We start from the raw sequence: 17628 nt of genomic DNA, 5'->3' as shown, positions 1-17628 counted from the left end.
GGGGTAGAGAGAGCAAGGAGGAGCGCGAAAGAGGCCAGAGCGATGACGGAGGCGGTGGCGGAGGGGCGAGGACAGAGAACCACGAAGAGTCTACGTGGGTGCAGCGCGAGCGAACGAGCACCACTCCGCTAGAAAGTGTCCCAGACCGAAAGGAGAAGGAAGAAGAAGAAGAAGAAGAAGAAAAAAAAAAGAGTCCGGGTCAGTTTGAATAATTTTGACCACACCTCTCGTCAAAGCAATACACGAGCGTATGAATACATACATTTAAATGTACCCCGGGAGACTGGCCGGGGAAGTATTGTCCGAATTTTTAAGCAGCTCCGCAAGAGAGCCTGGCCGTCGACGCAGCCGTCTCGAGTGACTTCACTCACGGGGTTGTCCCCCGGGTGACCGATATTTCTCGCTCTCGTGCACAACCCACCTGACTGTGTTTTTTCCCCTCAACCCTGTACAACCGCAACCTATCGTACGCACACCCTCTTCGACAAAAGTCGCGGCTCGGTTTTACCTGTTTCGTGAAAGATGCAAATTTATGCACGCTGGTGGAAAGGAAGAGAAGAAGCACCGGCCCTCTCCCGATACCCCCTCTACACTCGTGTCGAGAAGTCGTCGAGCGACACGGCACGAGGGTGGCACACGAAGTTTTCATTAAGGAGGGTACGCGAGCGATGGGACCGTGTTCCGCCAGGTGAAAATCTGAATTCGATACCAGACACCTGTTCGATGGCTGCGGGGACCATTCATCGGTTGGGGAAGTTTTATGGAATGTTATTGCACGAGGGTATTACTTAATTTGGGATAAATGTGGCCGGGTTTATGGGTTTCTTTTTTGTTTTTGTATTTTTTTTTTCGATGGTTTTGCGGTGGAATTTGGTGACCACCAGGAGGATAAGTTGAAGTGAACGAGAAATTTTAGATGGACAGTAATAATTGAGGATTTCCTTGGTTTTGTGGTGGAATTTGTTGACTACCAGGAGGATGGGTTGAAACGATCGAGAAATTTTAGGTGGAAAGTAATAATTCAGGAATTTTTTAACCTTCAAGCATTCTTTAAACTCTGAATTCTGGGGACGGATGTTAACGAATGTCAATTTTGAAATTGTTTACTTGGAAAGATTTTGGAAATGGGAACTTCTTCTAGGCGGAGGCTTCTTGGAAGGACATTTAGCGAATCTCTTATATGGCAACCAATGGTAACCATTCATTTAACTATTTCAACACAGTTTTCATTCCGATAATGTAAGGTGATACTGGATTACATTCTATTCCACTATTTTATATTAATATACAAATAACAATTACGATTCACGCCATAACAGAAAATGAATGCATTTTCAGAGCCTACAGTACCAAGGCTATATAGTTTGCGAAAACTTTCTCCTTCGTTTCAGGATGTACATTGCATGGCATAATTATGAAACCTCCCTAAAATTTTCTTTAAAATCATGCTGGAAAATAATGATTCCCCAGAAAAGGATAGGTTATGTTTCCTAGAAACAAAATAGTTTGTTTTCATTTCAACCACTGTATATAAAAATAGAAAATTTTAGGGTGGTTTTATAGTTATGCCACGCAGTGTATTAGAACTATCTAAACAGTTTAAATTAGTAGTTCACAAACTCTTATACAAATTCCTAAAACGTCATAAAAGTTATTCTGATAATAGATCCTGATAGATAAAGATCCTGAGATACACATAAGGAAGTTCGTTAAATCATCGAGTTGCACATTTCCAACAATCTGTTCCTTTTACCAACATGATTAAAATAGAAACACCTTCATATTCAGAAGTTCTAGCGTCAAAACACCCTTTGCCACAATTCAAAATCATTCCATAGACCGTCATGAAAGCATCAAATGTTCTTTCTTACCACCATCATAAAATAACAATTCAACAACCCAGAAAAATCTGGATTCTTTAGAAAAATTGTCTATCAATTTATTAAAATTAGACACTTCAGTCACGCCAGGTGGATCGGCTTTACAAAAATGCCAGGAGCCGGAGGTCGCAAACACACCCGGTTCCCGAATCGACACGCCCGCTACGAATCGTCGTCCATGGAAGACAAATTTTTATCTCTCGATATGATTTCGGTGGAGCGACGGCATCGGATCTCGTACCGTTAAGAGCTGGAGCTTAACGTTCTCCAGCGATTTGAATATCAGAGCGGCCCCGGAGAGTCGAGAAAGAGACAGACAGACGGGGGGCACACCGGTGTGCCCCAGGTCCGCGAGCCCCTCGTATGTGTGTGTGTACATACGTGAAGATCGATCGTGAAAGATCACCTCGTACGTTACCCGGAACGTTAGCCTCTTCTGCGGCGGATTCGAATCGTGCCACGAACCCACAGAGTCCAGATCTATCCAATAATATCCACACACTTTTATAAACAATGTGTTCATTCATGAGACATAATGGGACTAGTAGTTCACAGTAACACCGTTTTTCTTATGTTTGGACGTTGTTTAAAGAATTTTCGTACTGCCGATCGTCAAGAAATGTTCCAGATACAGTAAATCCTCGATGAGTGTCCGAAGACTCCTCGGCACTGAACATTAGATATTTCATAAACTACTGGTCATATGCGGCTGAACCAAAAAATCAACGTTACACCTGGGGACGTCTCTTTGTCAGTGCCAGGACACTTTGAACACTAATCGAGAAATTACTGTATTGTCATTTAAGGTGATAGTGGACAAATGCAGTTAGCGGAATAAGTCAATTTTTTCTTGAATTATGGAATTCTTTTGGTGTATCTTTCTCATGTAGTGGGCTTCTATAATATGGTGTTTAGTACTATCGGCAAAATAATGTATAAACTATTTTATTTACGTTGTTCAATAAAAGAAATTACCCAAAGTTACATAAACGCAACATTTTGTTACACGATAAGTATCGATCCAAAATTATTTTTGAAAGCATTTAAACAGTGCATGAAATAATTATATAGAGATAATAGAATATTTGTTTAAACAAAATGCGCTATTTATTAAATTTGTATTGCAAAAGAAAATACTAATATCACTCCAGTTAATTATTTCAATCTTATGTTAAGTAAAAATTGAATGTTTTAGAATAATAAATGAAACAATTGTACTAGACGAAGTAAAAAATTGATTAATTACATATTACACAACCGCATATTGTAAACAAGAACCAAAAAATCGGGTCACAAGCGCGATTTGAGTGACCCTGATATCTAGTTGTGTACAAGTTTCGAGCAAATTGCCAGCAATAAATGGCAAAAGTGGCCCTAGAAACCATAACTACCTGTTTCCGAATTTGACTTGGGTTTTGTAGGTAACGCCAGCTAACAAAATGATAAAGTAAATTAACAGAAAGTCCAGCAACATGATGACCTATGTTAAATTGAGAGCAAAACCGGTTAACTACCTGTTTCCGAATTTGACTTGGGTTTTGTAGGTAACGCCAGCTAACAAAATGATAAAGCAAATTAACAGAAAGTCCAGCAACATGATGACCTATGTTAAATTGAGAGCAAAACCGGAACTCGTTATCTAGATAAAAAGTTTCGAATAACGAATAAAAGATAAAAAAAAAAGTATTTCGTCGTTTCTAATTATTTAAACGTGGAAATTTCAATTTTTGTAATAAAATAATACTTCCTTATGAATGAATCGACATTTGTCGAACAATTATTTAATCTCATTAACTATTTAAAGCTCAGAACGACACCCTTAAATACTGCTGCTTTTCACTGAGTATTATTCGAATAAAATTCTGACAAACTCTGACCGGAACAAGGTTTACGCAACCCGATTTGCTGCATGTGTTGCTGCCAATTTGCGCGCAAGTTGTTTATAGCAAATCTTGCATCAAACTTGTAGCCATAACTTTATAACAGGCATTGGACAAAATTTGGCTTTACAGGCTTGGCTGACTGGGGAGGTTCTTCGCGGGACGCGTAAAGATCGACGTGTTTCAGGGAATTCTTGCGAGCGTATGACCACGAATCGATCGTAAAATCGGCCGGTTAACGCGTCCCGCGGATTACGCGCGTTCGGGAATAGCCCCAGAGACGCGATGGCCACGATTTTCCTCTCGCTCGTGGATAAACTTGACAACGCACGAGACACAGGCGACCGCGTGTGCTTCTGACGCCTTTTGCCTGGCCGCGGCATTCCGATCGGTGGGTGTGAAGCTGCGGCACGTCGCTATGCTACTCTATACGAAGTACTAGAATGTTAATCTTTGCTGTAACGTATAATAAGACGAACGGTCCTATTTACGAGAATTCTATGTATTAATTAGAATGAACGAGAAATTGTAGAACGAAGTTTTCAAAAGATTGGAAATGTGTATATTTTTTATTTGTTGCTGGTTCATTTAATCTTCATTCGTCCTTTACGTTAGTTTGATAAAATTTTTTCCTAAGAAATGTTATTCTGTCGTGTGTAGGTAAATTTAATTGACAATGAAACTTTGTGATCTTTATTTTAGAGAATTTGCAGATTTAATTATTTATCTCTTCATTGTGTTAAGTTTTTACCACTGTGTCAATTTGACATCGAGGGATAAATTACGTTGGGAAAGTCAAGGACGGATGAGCGTTGAGAGATAATAATCTTGTGAAAATTACGAAGGGCAAGGTAGTGTCCAATGTATTCGAAATTTGATCATTAATCCTTTAACACTAGACCAGAAAACTCGTCGAAATGACGGTTTTTAAATTTCTTGCGCCACAATTACTGAAAACGTAAAAGTGCTTTTGTCGGAATTAATATTGTCCTTTAGTCTGTTATACATTTTTTATGTTATATTTTATTATATATTATATGATTTAATTTAGCATACATTCAACGCTAGTACGTCTAGTGTTAAATGAACACGACAACATGAAAATTAATTAAAACGCTTGCACGAAATAAATTGTTATATTCGTATATTGTTTAATGCTACTAATGTCGTGACCAAACTGCGGATCCTTATAAGAGTATAGATTTTCAGGGATTCATTTAGAGAAACTCAGAGCAAAGTAAAAATTCGTTCATTTTATCAAGTAGTAGTCAATCGATATCCATTGGAACTAAGAACCGTAAGAACATTTTTTCAACAGTTCCAAATTGTTAAAAATGCACTTTTTAAACCGCATTGCGGTTTTTCAACCTTTATACTATCCCAAAAATTAATTATATTCCAAGTGCACAAAATCTACAGTCTAGTCGTAATATAAATAAAGTATCTTTAACAAGGTAAACGTACAAATCCCAATAACACAGATCAACTGAATAATTGTATAAAATATTCTACGGTTAAATATTCTATACTAATTCAGTGAACAGAATCGTCTGGCTATAATCGTGGTAATGAACGTTTCCCAAATTACCAACATAAAATTCCTTTACGTGAATAGATCAGACCGATAAAAAAGAACATTACGAGCGTTTTCACGCGCAGGCCCCCGGATGCACGAACACACAGGGCCCAATATCCCCGATAATATTTCCCCGTTTCCAACAGGCTATTTTGACTTTTACCTGGTGTGCCGTAGAGATCCCCCGAAGACATTATCGGTGACATTTGTCCGCGCTGGACAAAACATGTTCCGGTCCGGTAGGATGACCCTAACGCCGCGCCTTTTGTCGAGCGAAAGGTACCCAGCCGACCCGGCGTGTCTTTGTCATTATATAACGCCATTGTGGCCACACTTGCCCGGCGTGGAAGTCGACTATATATACCTTTGCATATTATTAAAATGACGATGATTGTCATTTTTCTCCCCTCGCCCCCGCCTGTCCCCTACTTCTCCTCCTTCTTCTCCAGGGCACCACCTCCACCTTCTCCTCTTCAGCCACGGTCTCCGCGTGTCTTCTCCCTCTTCACCCCGTGACAGCACCGTTCAGAACCAGCCCGCGCTCGCGCTCGTTTATTCGTTTCGTTCCATCGTTGCACGGCCGCCCAACACTTACAGCCAGTTTAGACGATACGGTTTTTTTTACCCATTCGGTACTTTTTCCGAATGGATAATTATTATTATTAATATAATTATATATTATAGGAAATTTATTATCATTAATATATGAGATTATTATAGACAGTGATACAATAAAGGGTTCATAACTTCTGGGGTAGATAGTACTCGCGCAATTATGAAAAAAAAATCCTAGTAAACATGGGTCGTAAAATTAATATTCTCCAGGGTATACACAATTATTTGTTTCGGCTAAAACGAGTGATTTTCTACATTTGGGAGCTATCGTACTGTATAGAAAAACTTGTAAGAAAACTAATAAAAATTCTAAAAAACCTTCTGTATCCTGGAAAAGAAGGAATGGATAAAGTAATCCATTGTACGATAGCTCCTGAAGGGAAGAAATCACTAGCTGTAACCGACACAAAAAAGTGATTTTATAACTTCGAAACTATTAATTCTTCGACCAATATTTATTACAAGACTCTTATTCATCATTTAGCGAGTATTATCTACCCCAGAAGTTGTGAACCCCTTTTTGTATCGTCCTGTATATCATATATCAATTACAATAATCTACTATAACTAACATATAATTATAACAATAATTATCCCCAATTTGGAAAAAAATACCGAAACGGTCGAAAAAGCTCGCATTGTCTGATCTTCGTCGTTGCCGTCGTTTGTCCCTCGTTTCACGACGAAAACAAAGAAAAACCAGTGGTCGACGTAACAGACGCGCGTACATACAAAGAGGAACACTCTAAGGAATTTCTGCTTGTCCCGTTTCACCCTGTCTTCTTTCACTCCGGCTGGCCTCTTATTTTCACTCGTCCATCCATCCCGTCCCGTTTTCACCGTCTCCCAACTCCTACGGTCCACCGCCTCGCCCCCGTTCAGCGTTTTCGCGCTGATACGCGACCACCTCCTCCTTTCCCCTAATCCCACTCCCCTCTGTCTACACCATTAACCTCCGCGTTCACCGTCCTCCGCGACTTTCAGCTTACGTGGTACGGTACGCTACGCGGCCGATCGCAATGGTAACGTCTTCCTACGTGGAGACGTGCACCCTGGTCGAGGCTACGATACGTAACAAAGACGGTAATCGTAACTTATGGTCGAGACGATGCTCGGAACGATGGCTCCGGACACTACGCTACCGATGGCACGCGAATCGTTTAGGATCAATGTAGGCAGGAATCGTGGAATCGTGTTTGGTGAACGGAAGCTTGGTTTGGAAAGCGTTTTATGGGGGGTTTTTTTTTGGAGAAGTTGAAGGTGGATGTGTTAGGTAGTGGAATTTAAATTAAATTATTTGGTAGATGGGTATGTGGACTTTAGCCGTGTATTCGGATGTTATTGTAAGTTGTGGAGCAAGTTTGTCAACTGTGGTGATATGGGGTGTCTATGAATCAGAGATGGGCAAACTCATTATCTAGATAAAATGTTTCGAATAACGAATAAAAGATAGAAAAAAGTATTTTGTTATTTTTAATTGTTTGAACGTGGAAATTTCAATTTTTGTAATAGAATAATACTTCTTTATGAATGAATCGACATTTCTCGAACAATTATTTAATCTCATTAACTGTTTAAAGCTCAGGACGACACCCTTAGATACTGCTTCTTTTCACTGTGTATTATTCGAATACAATTCTGCTCAAGTCTGCTATGAATTAATAATAGAAACTTTGATGTATGTAAGAAGAAGGGTAAGTAGGTTTTAGTCGCGTATTTGGGAGTAACTATAAATTATGGAGTAAATATGTTACCTCTGATGATAGGGTGTTTATAAATTATTAATAGAAACTTTTATGTATGTAAGAAAAGGGGTAAATAGGCTTCAGTTCCGTGTTTGGAAGTAATTATAAATTATGGAGTAAATATTTTATCTGTGATGATAGGGTGTTTATAAATTAATCACAGAATCCTTTAAGTATGCAAGAAAAAGGGTAGAGAGGTTTTAGTCCTATAATCGGAAGTGTATATCCATAAATGGTGGAGTAAGTATGTATCCTCTACTGATAAGGTGTTTGCAAATTAATAAAAGACTCCTTTAAGTACTATAAGAAAAAGTGTTACACACATACTCATAAAAGAATGCTTTCACAAAGAATTATGAAATATACTTGAAACACCAAGCTAATTGATATACAACACTAAACTGTGATCTGTTTGTGATGTATATTTTATATAGACTAATTAACAAAGACGAGAAGTTAAATAGAATTTTAATCTTTTTATAGAGGATTTTTGTTCTGTTAATCCTCGTGCACTGTTAAAATCAATTTAATAAAAAATAAAGAAAAGTTTCGATCTATTGTCTTCTTTTTTAATAATTATAACGTCTGCATAATTAGTCCTTCTCTCCTGGCTGCAAACCGGTCAATGTATACGTACAATAATTCCAATAACAATTATTTATTACGTTTCATTGCAGTCATATAGAATTTTACTATAAATAAACTACGGATTTTTATGCAAATTCAGACATTTGTGTATTAATTTACTGAATCAAAATTATGTCAAAGATTTGTTTCCTATATTAAAGGTTATATTAGATCCAAAGTAAAATAGAAGTTCTAATAACTTTTCTGAAAATTTGTACTGCATTATATTCTGCATATTCCTATTTACGTTAAATACATAAAATCTGCAGTTTAACTATAAGTGTTGAATAAAGGAAATTAATCTTAACCAATATTGTCTTCATGTTACTATCACGTTACAGCCATTTAACAAACAATTTCCTGACCGATATTCGTACACTCTAGTCTCTCTTTCCCACAAGTATACATACTGACACTATTAAGTCGCTGAATCTTCGGGTCCACACTGTATTTACGTTAGCTAATAATTTCCAAGAACATCACGATTCATTCGGGGCACGCGTCCCAATAATGCACGACCTTCTCCTTGTCGGGGCTCCGTACGGAAATTTGCATAATTACGCGTTTTCATGTACCCTACGGTCATGAGGGTCAGATCGAATTTATCTCATTGGCCCTCACCTGTCCTGCACGATGCGGGCCGGCCCCGGGACAACTGACCACCTGTACAGTCGGGGCAAAGAAGAAAAAAAAAAAGGAATGGAAAGAAAAGAAGCGGAAGGGCCTGAAGAGCCTGCTGATGAGAGCCACCGTGAAATACTCGACGACTCTCGAGAGCGATCGTGGTTAATTTAATGGCTCTCCCTCTGACAACCGGGGAGAATCTATCGATCGTTCGTAAATTGACATCAATTCGTGTAAACTCGTGTACCTTACTCCTGTATACACCCCTTTAATCACCGATGCAGTCTAGTAAAAATTATTCACTTGATCATTGAGTCGTTACACGTAAAGTATACATCTCGTTTGTTAATATGTATTATTTCAGCGCCACGTAGATTTTTTAAAATTGGTAAGTGTACATACAATCGTAAAATTTCGTCAATTCAAGACAAGATTTTAGGGAGTTGTATCGTATGACTGTACAATGTTTCTCTCAGTAAACGTCTTTCTTTTCAATGCAACCAACAATAATAAATACAGTAAATCCTCGATAAGTGTCTGTAGCTGTAACTGACTTTTTAATGATGGTTAGCACAATGATAGAGCTTGAAATTCTGAAGCCAATGATATTTGTTTCAGCCGCGTATGGCCATTAGTTAATGAAATATTTAATGTTCAGGGTCGAGTAGCCTTCGAACATTAATCGAAGATTTACTGTAGTCTGCGGATCTTATGCATTCATAGTATACTCAGGTATCCACAATACAGTATACTCAATATTTTAACAAAATTCAGTAATATTTTTGTTCCTCCCAGAACCTAAATAAATCCCCAAGAGGGTAAATAAATTTCTATTTAATTCCAGTTACCGTAAATTTATCCGAAAACCGTCCACATTCGCACAAACATCCGCAGCCCAAAAATGAACAAAGACATATTCATACATACAAAGGACGAAGAATAGATGTTACTACAAATTAATTTCCATCAACTGCCGTAAAATTCGCTTTAAAGTTCGCCACCCGTGAATTTCACTGTGCCACCGACTTTCCATCAAGTGCTCGGTAGGCAATAAAAACGTAACGATACGGCAAAACGGATCGTCGGATGGTTAAACAAAGGGTCGCCTCTCTCGATGCTCCAGCGAGGTCATAACGCGTTCTCCGCGTCGCCCGGGTCTCCGGTCTGTCGTTACATCTTCGAGGAAGGAGAGAGATAGAGACGCGGAGGCAAGGCGCGCGCGATGCCCCATTCAAAAACGACGATCCCGCAGGTCGTAGCAGCCGCTGCGCGAAACAATAGAAAAGCCATAACTTTCACCGGGCGGGCAGGCGTGCGCGCGCGCGCGCACGGTCGTCGGCTACATCCTGTGTCGGAGTGGTCGCGCGCGAAGAGACGTGCCCCGAAACAAAAAAAAAAAAAATTGCGTGCATGTGACGACGAACGGTCAAAAGAAGAGAACCGTACGGTGTGTATCGTTTTTAGAGGATGATAGAAGTTAGGTGGGAGGAGGATGGAGAAGTGAAATTCGGTAGGCGAGACACCGTTACTCGTGTCTAATCAGAAAATTGAATCGTCTTCGCTCGTCAACCACGTCCTTTCTTCTTCTTCTTTCTTGTCGTTCTCTTTTTCATGGTAGCTGGGCTGGATTCTTGTTTCGTATATTTTTTTTTTTTTTCCTTCTTTTTCGTTCGATGTTGGACTGTACCGACCCGCATGTCGTTACGAGACGGAGAGGTGTCCCCAGAACCGGGCGCGTGTCTCTCCTCGAGTGGTATCGTCCCCGTGGATCGAGAGAGAGAGAGAGAGAGAGAGGCCACAATAGGGACACATGTCAAAACAATTGGCACACAGGTGTATCGAATTTACCGAAGAATCGACGGAGGCCGAAAGAATCGTCGCGCGGTTGCGTCACCAGATACTTCCTTGCATCGACTCGATGCTCCACGGCGAAACGATGGGAATGATATTTTTTTCTTTTTTGGCCGGGGAATTAACAGTAATCTTATCGACCGCTAGACAAATGATCTACTTTGAGGGATAAACGTGGAAAAACGTTTGAAAATTGAGAAATTTAAAGAAAATTAAAAGATCTGAGAAAATGTATTGTTATAATATTTTAATCGTTGTTGGAAGAGTGTATTGACAAGCCATTTTGACTTGCTTGGTAGTTCTAGTGTTAAATACTGTACAAACAGGTATATAGAAGTCTCGGTACGGTTAATGGTAACATTGAGCCTGAATCAGTGTTTATGGACGATTTTTGGGAAATAGGTATTCCACAAAGGCCGATTTAGGAATTTTTGAGAATGGAACATTGAATGGATTTGGAATCTGATGGAAGAGTGGATAGTTAATAATGAAATTTGTGTAAATACGTGTCTGTAAATGCTTTAGTAAAAAGTTATCAGAGAGTTTCAAGATAGTTGTTCAATGGTATTTGACGTAAGACGAAAAGTACGAAACACCCGGTTATATGAAAATGTAGCAGAAACGGTTTTCAAAACGAACTCAATTCAGTAAAAAAGGAGTCATACAAAGCATCTCGAAACAGGTAGAAAATATTAATTATAAGTTCTATCAATTATTCATTAAAGTGAAACAAAGGACCAACTCGTTTCGAAAAATAATCCTTATTATTGCTGTTTCAACAACGTAGAACCCACCGAAAAATATTCTGTATAAATTCCTTGTGTACAATCGAATTTTTTTATATAATATATTAGGCGTACCAATAAGTAATCCATCATTTTTCAAAATTACGAGGCGGTATGTAGTTTACCTCAAAAAATCTTTCCAATCATACATTCTTTAAAATAAATGAAGCACTATAGATCTTCGAGTTTGTTAAAACTTAATACTAAGTCCTTAAACTATCAGTAAATTACTTATTGGCACACCTAACAATAACACTTCGAATGTACACATCCTAAAAGTTCTTAGAAGTACCCATAGAGGCCAGCTGACCCCAAATGATTTAGAACTCGAAATATATCCCGACTTCCCGAAAAAGGTATTTTTTGAAGTTTAATCTTTATATATTCATGTAGAATAGCTTAGATTAAAATAATAAAAAAAGGACATCAAACTGAGGATGTTTTCAAAAATCCAGATTCAATTCAAACTTGGAGCTGAGTTCTTTTCTCCCCCTGATGCACAAAAAAGTGTTACCATTAAACACTAAATATTAAAGTATATCCAATTTATAAACGTCCATGAAGAGTGCTAATTGAATATGAATCTACTACCGTATCACACGGACATCAAACCGATTCGCTACTAATCCCGAACCGAGATCCCGAAGACTGCCAATACTACCAGAATCCCGCCTTAAACGAAAGAATCCAACTCCTCGATCGCCGTGTATAAATCACCCGGTAACACCCCGCCTTTGTGCGCGTATTAAGGAGCAGTTTAATAAAAAAGGTGAAAAAAACGGATCAGGCAGAAGAAGAAGAAGAAGAGGTGTAGGAAGTTATCCTGGCGTCGATATCCTCGCAGTTAGAACCTCCACTCCTTCTCTCTCTCTCTTTCCGTGGTCCCAACGAATCCGACAAATCGTCCGAGATAAATTTCCAGATTTCCCGGCCCGATGCGTCGTCGTCTCGCATCAATCCAGGCTCCGACTGGCATTCTTTTCGGTCTGTTCGGTTGAGCAACCGGCCACCCTCTATCCGGATGAAAGGGCAACCCCCCGGGCGAGAGCGTCGCGGTCTCTTAATCGTTTTACGTAGGGCCAAACGTTCGCGCGCGCTCGCCGTCTTTCGGTTACGTTTCTACGACGGTAAAAGCCTACCGTTCCAAGGAAAGCACGTGAACCTTGCGAAATTTTCGTTTACACAGCCGCGCCGTGGCGGCCAGGCAGCCCGTATATCAAAAGTTTAATTGAATTTTCGACCGAGGCCTTGGCCCGGGGAGATTAGGATCGTCGGTTCGTCTACTCGCCTCTCTTTCCACCGGTTTCCATCCGGCTGTGTTTCCGCGGCCACGCACTATCCACGACGGGCCTGCTGGATCGTCTTCAACTTCTTATCCTCTTTATCTTCCGTTCCCTTCCGCGTACACATCTTTACGCGACCGTATTATTCTAGCTGCCCCCTTGAATATCATCACTGGACCACGCGCCGGAGAGCACAGAGAGTCCGACTGGTCGTTGGCGAGATTTGGATCGTTCGGGGTTTTGGCTTTGGTAATTTTACAAGCAAGGTTACAGCTGGGAGTGGAAATTTGCGGGATTGATTGGGGTCATTTGAAAACATACTGTATGGGTTAGAACGAGGATTTTTATATAGTAGCATTAAAATATTAATTGGCGACGGTATTATTGAATATCATCCTTGGACCACGCGCCGGAAAGCACAGAGAGTCCGACTGGTCGTTGGCGAGATTTGGATCGTTCGGGTTTTGGCTTTGGTAATTTTATAGGCAAGGTTACAGCTGGGAGTGGAAATTTGCGGGATTGATTGGGGTCATTTGAAAACATACTGTATGGGTTAGAACGAGGATTTTTATATAGTAGCTTTGAAATATTAGTTGGCGACGGTATTATTGAATATCATCCTTGGACCACGCGCCGGAAAGCACAGAGAGTCCGACTGGTCGTTGGCGAGATTTGGATCGTTCGGGTTTTGGCTTTGGTAATTTTATAGGCAAGGTTACAGCTGGGAGTGGAAATTTGCGGGATTGATTGGGGTCATTTGAAAACATACTGTATGGGTTAGAACGAGGATTTTTCTATAGTAGCTTTGAAATATTAGTTGGCGACGGTATTATTGAATATCATCCTTGGACCACGCGCCGGAGAGCACAGAGAGTCCGACTGGTCGTTGGCGAGATTTGGATCGTTCGGGTTTTGGCTTTGGTAATTTTACAGGCAAGGTTACAACTGGGAGTGGAAATTTGCGGGATTGATTGGGGTCATTTGAAAACATACTGTATGGGTTAGAACGAGGAGTTTTATATAGTAGCTTTGAAATATTAGTTGGCGACGAATTGTGTTTAACCCTCGGAAGATGGACGTTTTTAATGATTGAGTAAAAGGCGGTACTTGAGTCCAGATGGACCACTACTCATTATCAGTCATCTTAGATACCTTTCATAACTAATTTCTTTGAAACATGGTGTTTCAGTCAATAGTAGACTGCAGCTTGCTTGCAGTTATACAATTACTATTTGCAGAATATACAAATGTGTGAAACGCAATGGATCAAAAACGTTTAATCAATACACTAAAGGGTTCAATATTCAATTTTTCAAATAATAGAACTCTTTCGTCAATTGGATAAATTCTACTTTGATTCTGATCATTCTTGTGACTTAGTATTTGAAAATGGAAATTTTGTTTAAATATTCGCAATCTATTCGTCTTATATTAAATGTTATATCAAATGTAAATAAATACGTTTATATAAATTACATGTAACTTGTCAATAAACAACTATTATGCGAATATAATCCGAATATTGGGGTTTTCTTTTTCAATCATGGCTTGCAGGAATATTGCAAGTTAACTGCAGAATCACAGTATGTAGTTATCACAGTAAAACGATTGTAGTTCCTAATAAATTGAAGGAAATTGTTCTCTTACCTTAAACGCCCTTCGCAGAGCACCAACGCAGAAAACGGAAAGATCGGTCGTATCGGCTGTAGCACTTTAATCTGCACCTCGAATCATTTCAATTCACTTTTTATCACTTTGAGTACACTTTGAATCATTTTAAATCGCTTTGAGTCACTTTGAGCCATTTCTAATAATTTTATACTGTTGAAATTTTTCACCCACGAACGATAATACAAGAGAACTACGTAACTGAACACTAACGTACTCGAACGGTCACGGACACACTGAAGGAATTCCGCGATGTCACTGCCCAGGTTCAGCCATGTGTCTGCAAAAACGATTAACGACGAGGTCATTAGAAGTACTGGTAATGTTTACATAGGTATCAAACAGAAAACCTTTTCCTAAGTATCCGGGTACAAGTCAGAAGACCTACAACTGACTTTGCTTTGAAATAGTAATAAACTACGCGAATATAAAGACGACGATATTATTATACGGTACAGTTTCGCTGTCTAAAAGGAAATATTCCATTAAAATTTAATTAAGACGTTATTTTAAAAATTATGATTCACAAGAAAGTTTGGATGCTCGATATTGAAAAATATGTATCAAAGTCTGAAAGAGTTTATGCATGTGTCGCATCGGTTACATACGCCTCTAGGTTATTCCCCGTCCTGCATTATTTATGAGAATTTAAATTCCGAAATTCTGCAAGAGTTCATGCAAAAAGCAGCATGGAATAATCTGCATTATGTTTCCGTTCCTTAATCGTTACCTTTCTTTTTTCATTCGGGAATCATTGAAGTTGCATGGACAGATCGTCTACATACGACAGATGTCATCAATTATATAATATAATACTTGAAAATTAACGCTAAATTTACTTCAAATTGCCCTATCGTTCCCTCGAAATACCACGGTTTCCTCCCCTTCTGTTTTCCTTTCGCCTCGCGGCTTCTCCCTTTCTATAAAAAATAATCGCTGACACTCTGTGTACACAGCGTCACGAAAAATTACTTCTATTTTCAATTTTCATTCGAATGTTGACTACGAACAGCGCAATCTGGGTAATTACCTAAAATTACACTACTGTTCAAATGTTTATAGCCCCCTTCTGTCATCAAACACATAATCATACCTGGTTTATTAAAAGTGTTACGTAGTGAGGAAAGATGATATTCAACGACGCATTATCTACGACAAAATTCTACTGACCTAAAATCCCCTTTACACAATAAACATGAGATCATAAATCAGCCTTTATCACAGTAACTTATTCTTTCAATTTTGTTAAATCTTATGAGTAGATTTCGAATTTTATTCATTTATAGCGTATATGACTATCTAAAAGTCAGTATATAAAAGATATTTAAGTGAAGTTTGATGAAGTCTTTATCTCTGTTCTAACAGCATCCTTAACACGAGAACTACCAAAGCAGTTAAAATGACTGGATACATTCCTGTAACGATGATTATAATCTTACAACAATGAATTCTTTCAAATCTTTCACAACTCTCCTTGCGATAAGAAAATGGAGAACTTATTTAATTTATAAATTTGAATATTTTCAAAATTCGTCATGTTTATCGATCCAATAGAAATAGACATATATTTATCTCGGTAATTCTAATGTTAATATAGTAAAGAACTTTCTATTTGATCCCAGTTCTTAGAAAATGGACAAGAAACATCTAAATTGCACAAACATCCACCGTCCACTTATGAACCTTAACCCTTTAACCTCTTTGCCCTATATTGCACGGGTACAAAAAGTGCGTGAAATTTTGTCGACGGTTAATATCTAACTTTTGTCAGCAAGGATCCATAATTTCACCGATAGTAAAGTAGATCTCAGCGTTTTCAATTTAGAAATTGAAGTATTCCCTCTAAAAATAAATAAAAAATACAAAAAATATATCCATTTACTATCCATATATTCGACTTGAAAATAACAAGATACAACATATATATATATATATCAGTCCAATAATTTCGAAAAAACGATGTAAAGGTCTGGGCGTTAAAGGATTAACTAAATCTGTTTCACGTAATTTTTGTCACCAAACCAAAAGTAGTGTCAGCAGAGTAATAGACGAAACGGCGATGAAATCGTCGAAAAGGAAGTTTCCTAAAGGCTGAAGGGTGCTCTGCCCGATTTCGGTTCAAATATAGAAATGTCCAGATGCGTGGCCACGTCTCTCGATCGACCTTAGAAACGCCTCTGGACGCGGCTCGATTTATTTTTCGACCGGGCGTGGAAGGAGGATGACGGGGGCCCGGAACTTTTACAAGAAGAAGAACCGGACGGAGGTGGAGGAAGAAGGAAAAGAAAAAAGCGTGTTCAACCGAGCCTGTCCCTACGAAAATTGGACTCGCCGATCCGACGGAGCATAATCAACGAATCGATGTTGGAATTGCCGAAATGTGGTGCGACCGATCCGTGTCCCGTTCGCTGAATGAGAAACACGCTCGTCATCCCCGTGAATCTGTTTTGCCGTGTCGTGGAGTCCTTTCACCGATAAATCGTCCATCATAGGCAAATATGACAACCGGGCAGCGCCCCCTACAAAAGGGATCGGACCCCGTGAAAAATCGGGCAGAACTGACTCTGCAGATTCGGACCTCGCAATCCGGGGGCCTGTTCAGGTGACGCGAAAGCAGGCGTATAGAAAAAAAAAATAGGAGAGGTGATCGTTGAATGGGTCCAGAACACGTCGGAGACGAGAGATTTTTCACGACGAAGCGGAAATCGTGACCGTCTCTCACGCAACTGAACCCGTTTTTCTATCTGCAGTTATGGATATGTGAATTTTAGCCATTTATATTTGAAGTTCGCCATGATAGTTATTTATTATTCGATGTTATGGTATATTTATTGTAATGAAGCAGTTTAGTGAAACTGAATGAAGATTCTGTTTTATTTGGTAATTGTTGGAACCTTTGCCTATGTTAGAATTTAATGGAGAGAAGCCTCAGGGCTGTCAGTACAGAACAGCTGAAATTAGTAGTTTTAAAATGTATTACTTCTTTTAATTATTATTCTTTATTATTTATTGTATATATTATTATAATTTTCATTATAAACTAATAAAAAAGGCTCAGATGCTCTTCCATCCAGATGAATGTGAATAGAGTTAT

The 17628-nt window shown here is 39.0% G+C and overlaps 1 long non-coding RNA gene across 1 annotated transcript in view; it reads right to left on the bottom strand.

Moving 5' to 3' along the window:
• The window catches only part of LOC107189422, a 167149-nt gene extending 152478 nt beyond the window's left edge, over nucleotides 1–14671 (bottom strand). The window contains exon 1 of the long non-coding RNA XR_001516233.1: nucleotides 14514–14671. This is a non-coding gene — a long non-coding RNA (uncharacterized LOC107189422). The remainder of the gene's footprint in view (nucleotides 1–14513) is intronic.
• Between the last annotated feature and the right edge of the window lie 2957 nt (nucleotides 14672–17628).

The sequence above is a fragment of the Dufourea novaeangliae genome, unplaced genomic scaffold, assembly GCF_001272555.1.
Source record: "Dufourea novaeangliae isolate 0120121106 unplaced genomic scaffold, ASM127255v1 scaffold147, whole genome shotgun sequence".
NCBI lineage: Eukaryota > Metazoa > Arthropoda > Insecta > Hymenoptera > Halictidae > Dufourea > Dufourea novaeangliae.
This window is presented reverse-complemented; position numbering and strand designations above follow the sequence as displayed.